Genomic DNA, 6,515 nt, shown 5'->3' on the forward strand with positions numbered 1-6,515 from the left:
CTGTAAGAAATGCAATAAGGTAAGTAATCATTTTAAACATCTTCAATGAAACAATTCCCTATTCCTTTGGTGGAACCTGCTATTTTCTTTTCCCTTAAATCATTTGAGCTGGGCAACAATGGCTCACACCTATATAATCCTAGCTAATTAGGAGGCTGAGATCTCAGGATCACAGTTCAAAGCCAGCCTGCACAGGAAAGTTAGTGATATATTTATCTCGAATCATTCACAGAAAAAGCCTGAAGTGGTGCTATGGCTCCAGTGGTGGAGAGCTACCCTGAGCAAAAGGAATCCAGGAACAGTGGTCAGGCCCAGAGTTCAAGCTCCAGGAAAGGGAAAAAGAAAAAAGAAAAAAAGAAAAAAAAATGAAAGTTAATCATTTGGTCAAAACTAGGATATACACTAAAATTTTTATACTACTTTAGAATTCATTTCTCTAGAACAATGATGAAGTCTAGGAAAAATACAAGCCTATTAAAGAATAGCCATTTTGATCCCTTCTCACTGTCTCAAGTAACAGATAATTGTTCCATGTCTTTGGTGACTCCTATTGATTGCTGTCAGCAAATATAAAAGCAAATGGTTGAAAATATGGTCATTATCTATAGGCAAATTGTAGCCAACAAATGATTGACTTGGGTTCTAAGATGAGGCAAGTGCCCTGGATGGGAGATCTTTCACAAGTCTTCATCTGTGAAATGGAGGGGATATTTCAGCTCAATGATCAAGAGCTTGTTGAAAATGTGCAATGATAATTTCATATAGAATTCTTCATGAAGATGAATTCCTTCCAAAATGGAATATATGGGCATTATGCTGATGATGAAACCCAATGAGAGGAAACAAGGAAATCAAACCATCTGTGCATACCCACTATGGGAGAAATGAAGGAGGAAGAGACATAGCATGATTTCAGCTCAGGACTTTAATCAAATTCTAATACAGCCAGGTTATCATCTGATTTGATCTGAAACCACTAGCTATGGTTGACTTCAGCTCTTCAGAAAGCTTCTTTCTGTCCCATATTCAATTTGGACATCCTGACAAGCATATAAAGTTATAGAGAAATTAAATATTTTAAAACTAGCAGACTGAAATATCAATACTTTTCTATATTTCGTAGTGTTCTATCCTATGAACATGTGCTATTAACTAAGTGAAAATACATATTACATTAGTTTTTATGCATTATGTGCATTTTTATGCATTATGTGTATTTTTATATGATTTGTAGTCTGCATTTTATCTTATATTTTCAGGAAAGTTTGTTGTTGTTTTTTTTTGGTTGATCATGGGGCTTGAACTCTGGGCTTGGGATCTGTCCCTGCGCTCTTTATTTCAAGGCAAGTGCTCTACTGCGTGAGTCACAGTGCCATTTCCTGTTTTCTAGTGGTTTATTAGAGCTAAGAGTCTCATGGACTTTCCTGCCCAGGTTAGCTTTGAACCATGATCCTCAGATCTCAGCCTCCTGAGTAGCTTCGATTACAGGCGTGAGCTACCAGTGCCAGGCCTATTATCAGGAAAGTTTTATTTATATGAGGAAATACTTAACAATATATTCTTCTATTTTTGTGTTATTCTTAAATTTTATTTTAATGAGTTCTACTATAAAGGGACTTGATAAATGATTGGATAATACTTTGTTACTTGAGAAAATTAATTTTGTAATGCTTTTCCAATTATTCCATGTTTACACAGAACAACATAAAAAAATATGACAAGTATTTGCCCAGGAGTCTTTTTTGGTAGGAGGAACATTGTTAGGATGTGATACAATTGTCTGCTAATGTATTGAATTTTTCTTTCACCATTTCAGCTGTGATATAAATTGTTACAAGAAAAACCTTCCAATGTTTTAAAGTGATTTGAAGATATGTGCCGTTAGTGTTAACTGTAGGTATGTATGCATGGGAGTTCTCTGAATTGTTGAAGTCAGAAGGGATCATCAAAGAAAGGGTCAAGGTTTAGAGTCCTGAAGTCTGTGGAGTGATTACTGTAAGCTTTTCAGGAAGATTTATTTGAAATGCAGTGAAGCAATATGGTGTTGGAAAAGGAGATAACCTTGGTTTGATAACCAATGAACAATTTCTCTTTCAATACTCACATTTATATTGTGTATATTTGTATCATTGTATTTGACCATTTTCTATTTCCAAACCACAATTCTATCCACTTGGTGAGTAATATAGAGAAATGAGGTTTGTTTCCTTTCATGGTTCTAGAGGTCTAGGGTTCGGGGATAACATATAGTAATGATCCTCTTGGTGGCAGAATATCACGATAGAGCAGGATATTGTGTGACTATATTATGTGTATATGTATACACACATGTACACTTCTCTGTGTGTATATATATGTGTTTGTATATATGTATGTATTAGATGTGTGTCTGTCTGGTTGGGTAGATTTCAAGTGTGCTCTGTCTATTTTGTGGATGGTTCACTTTAAGTAACTCCTTGGAAAATTCCTTTGTAGTATAGGGAAATGACATTGAGAAAGGTATATTCTTGCTTTGATAGTCATCGAAATTCTTTCTCTCTATATGAATGTTTCCATCTATACCTGTGAAACCTCATTTAAAATATTCTCTTAATTTAAAGAAGGATTGTTACATGGGCTAGTTTTGTCAACATCCCTTGTTTTTATTATACAGACAGATTAAATAAAGTATATGACTACCTAAAATGTACAGAAGGAGCTACAAATGTACAGGGCCATAAACAAAAGACAGAATGATGAAATTATGTTTCTTGCATGTATGAACATTCCAGAGATTAGCCTGTTTTTTGTATAACTAATATGCACCGGTAATAAAATTTTCTTATATACTGATTTGCAAAAGCACATATTTTGAGCTAAAAACAGGTCTTGGATTATTCAAAATTTTATTGTCAGGCCTAAAGTACAGAAAAAAATATAAACACATGCAGAGTCCAAACTTTAAATGACATATTTATTTTTAAAGTACCTGCAATATGAACCAAAAGACTAATTTTAAAGCAATACCTGCACTCTATTGTAACTGACATTTCAGCTATTCCAGCTGACAACTTTCTCTACATTTTTGGTCATTGAAAATAAACCAATATAGAATCTGATCCCTGAGGCAGAAAGCAAAATGAATGAGTAATCCTGGGAGGAGGGGGGAAAAGACCTTCATTTAAATTCAAGTTTATTTTAGCTTAACAGAACAAATATACACACATGTGCACACATGCATGCACATATGCCTTGTTCCATTATTTCTTTATTTAAAGGGTTTATTTTTTTAGAAGATTGTCATTTGTAGTATTTAGAGTGAAAAATAAAAATTGATCTTCCAGGGAGATAAAATTAGAAAACAGAAGTGAAGTTAAGATTCATCTATCCAACCATACCCAATATTAAAGCTCCCTACATACTCAGACAGGAATAATGGATCTTGTTTAGAACAGGCTACCTAGGGCAGTTCTCTTTGAAGAGGTAACTTTTACTCAGGTTTAAAGGATGAGTAGAAACTTAAACTAAAGCTTAAAAGATGAGAAGAATAAGCTGTTTTTCTTAGTATTTGTGTATCTTGATCTGTTTTTTATTGCATTGTACCACAAAGTGCAAATATTAAAATCATTTGTCTCTTTCTCCTCTCACCCACACACAAAAATAGTGAGCTGTAGGAAACCAGGGACCATCAGCCTGCACATGGCAAGTTGATAATGGTGTAAATAAATGAGAAAAACCAAGAGAATATCCAAATGCTGAAAGGGTACTTCACACTTCTAGGTAAGATCACAGGTTTCCAAACTCCATGGGAAGCATTTAGAATTAAGAAATCTGAATCAATTACATATTACATATTGGAGCTAAATTCAAAGCAAATAAGTGATAAATTGAATATGGCAAATGAGATCGAGGGAGAAAATAGGTATCTCCATATATTCTGGCTGAAGCAATTCAGTGGTGGTGATGCTTTCTTCTGAGGTGAATAAGACTTGGACAGGGCACTTGGGAAAGCTCAAGTCAAGCCAGAATTTGTAGTATAGAACAGGTTCCTGCACCAACCTTTCAAATAATAAAATTATAGGATGTGTGAGTCCACCAAGTGAAGAAGACCAAATATGGTTCTTTTTGTTTTCCTTGATTACTTAGAAGGTTTGAACTTGCAAAATTTGTGCACAGACATTTATTAAGTGTCTGCTTGGATTCCAGATCTGAGGAGCTCAAAAATGAGGACAAAAATGAAAATATTAGACTAGTAAATAATAACTAAATAAAAAGTAAATTAGATGGAAAGGCTGTTTTATTTTTCCAACAATATGTTTCACAAGTGGTAGTTGTGGGCCAGTGAACCAATGAGCCATTTTTTACAAAATAAACAATACATGTTAAGACAATAGAGCTTTTCTAACTCCCCAGTGTTGAAGTAGCATTGGAGAAGAAAAGAAAAGCAGATGTAATATTCATACTATGGGAATTACCAGGTAGAAAATATCTGCTCTCTTCTAAATGTAAGCCTTTCAACTCTCCCTCTCCTGACCTTCTCTCTGATCTTAAGCGCTTCAGCTTAATAAAACATGCCCTTTCTGAGTGACTCCATATCTTATAGGGCAGGTTCCATAGAAGTCAATGAGTAGAGTAGGAGAAAAATTATTGACCTTAAACTGCCCGCCCTCTCTCTGGTATGCAGAATTGAAATACAGTCACAGAGTGAGTTTGGGGTACAGGTAAATGGCTGGGGACTTCTGACCTTACTCTGTCTTTCTGAACCAAAGGAGAAAAGTTAATCAAACGACATGGTAACAAGTTTTGACTAGACAAAGCTCATGCTCTTTTATGTAGCGTATAATTAACCTGTGAAATTCACTGATGCTGGACAATATTAATCAGGTAATTTAGGTAATTTAAGCTCTGAAAAAGGATTGAAACTTTAGATGTATATAATTAATAAAGACAGTTATATATTCAGAAATAACAGCATTTGTATACCCATAAGTCTTGATTTAGATAGTAAGAGGCTTAACTCTGAGAAAAGAGCCAATCTACTTTATATATGCCCACTGTGGAAAATAAGCATCTTACATATGCCTCATAGACTAAGCAGGATTAATGTAGAAGGACTGGAGGTGGGATGATCTCCTTAGCTAGTGAGTGAGTGGATAGGACCATTTATTTACTAATTGTGTTTCTCCAACTTAGGAAGTTCCTCCGTAGGTCACAAACATCCATCAGCCTTTTACCAAATGACAAAGAAAAAAATAGATGAATTTGACAGTTGCACAATTCTAGATAGACAAATATAAATATAACTTTTTCCTAGTTCTAGGAAAAAGCTGAAATCTGTGCATTCCTAAGTAAAACATTTTTTTTCCCTGAAATGACAGTTATAGGGCATCTATGAAACTAAACTTCTTACGTGCAGATATCATAAAAAGCACAGACATTGACTTGAAAGAGATTTAAGGGTTATAGAATTTACTAAAAGCACATTTCTTAGAAGATGTTTTGCTTTGTGGAGACAAGGCAGTAAGATGTACTCATCTAGCCTGACCATGTTTAAACTGAGCCATTAAAGCTACTACTGGCTCATCCAGCTGCGTTAGGACAATTAGCCATGTGACAGCCAGACGGGACAGGAAGATGGCAGCCGTCATTTCAGCATAGACATCTGTCTCTTTTTTGTTAAGAAAAAAAAATTCTTTAAAAGGCAAAGTGAATAATGCTAGCAGAAGATGTAAAATTACCTCCCTTCAAAGTGGTTTGTCAATTTGGCTGGAATCTGAATCATCTTCCATCAGAGACAAGAGAGTGACAAGCCTTGACTGTTTTAATATTGTTTAAAGGTTGAGTAATTGAGTATCCTAGGTAATTTGAATTTAAATTTGGCAAACGTTATGATCCTTAATTCTTAAAGTTCTTTGTGAATCACAAACTCCTGTTAACTTTAAAACTAAGACCAAAGGTAAAAATTCTTTGAAACTGCTCTGTAAATATTGTCTTGCAGCATGACACTGCCAGAACTGAAAAAAGAATGTTATCACTCCAATTTTATTTTGCTAATAAATATTATATATATATATACATATATATATATATATATGTATCAGTGATACTGACATTTGAACTAAGGCCTTTACAATTGCTAAGTAGGCACTCTATTACCAGGCTCTCCAAGAATTTTTGTCTTAGTTGTTTTTCAGGTAGAGACTCACACTTTTTGTTTAGGACCATCCTGGAATAAAGATTCTCCCACCTACAATTCTCACATACCTGGGATCATCAATATGAAGTGCCATGTTTGGCTTTCTTGTTGAGACGGAGAGTGGGGGAAGGAACATCTCACAAACTATCCTTTGCCTGGAAAAATTGTCCCAAACTCTGGTTCTTGAATAACTGGGTTTATAAGCATTTATACTATGTTTGGCCTACACATATATACTATGTCTTTATGTTATTGTTGGGGGGGAAAATCAGCTTTTTTTTTTTAATTTTATTTTATTTTATTTGAGAAGATACTGTACAGAGGGGTTACAATTACATTG

This window comes from Dipodomys merriami, unplaced genomic scaffold (genome assembly GCF_024711535.1).
Source record: "Dipodomys merriami isolate MVZ:Mamm:240054 unplaced genomic scaffold, mDipMer1.0.p SCAF_2, whole genome shotgun sequence".
NCBI classification, from domain to species: domain Eukaryota; kingdom Metazoa; phylum Chordata; class Mammalia; order Rodentia; family Heteromyidae; genus Dipodomys; species Dipodomys merriami.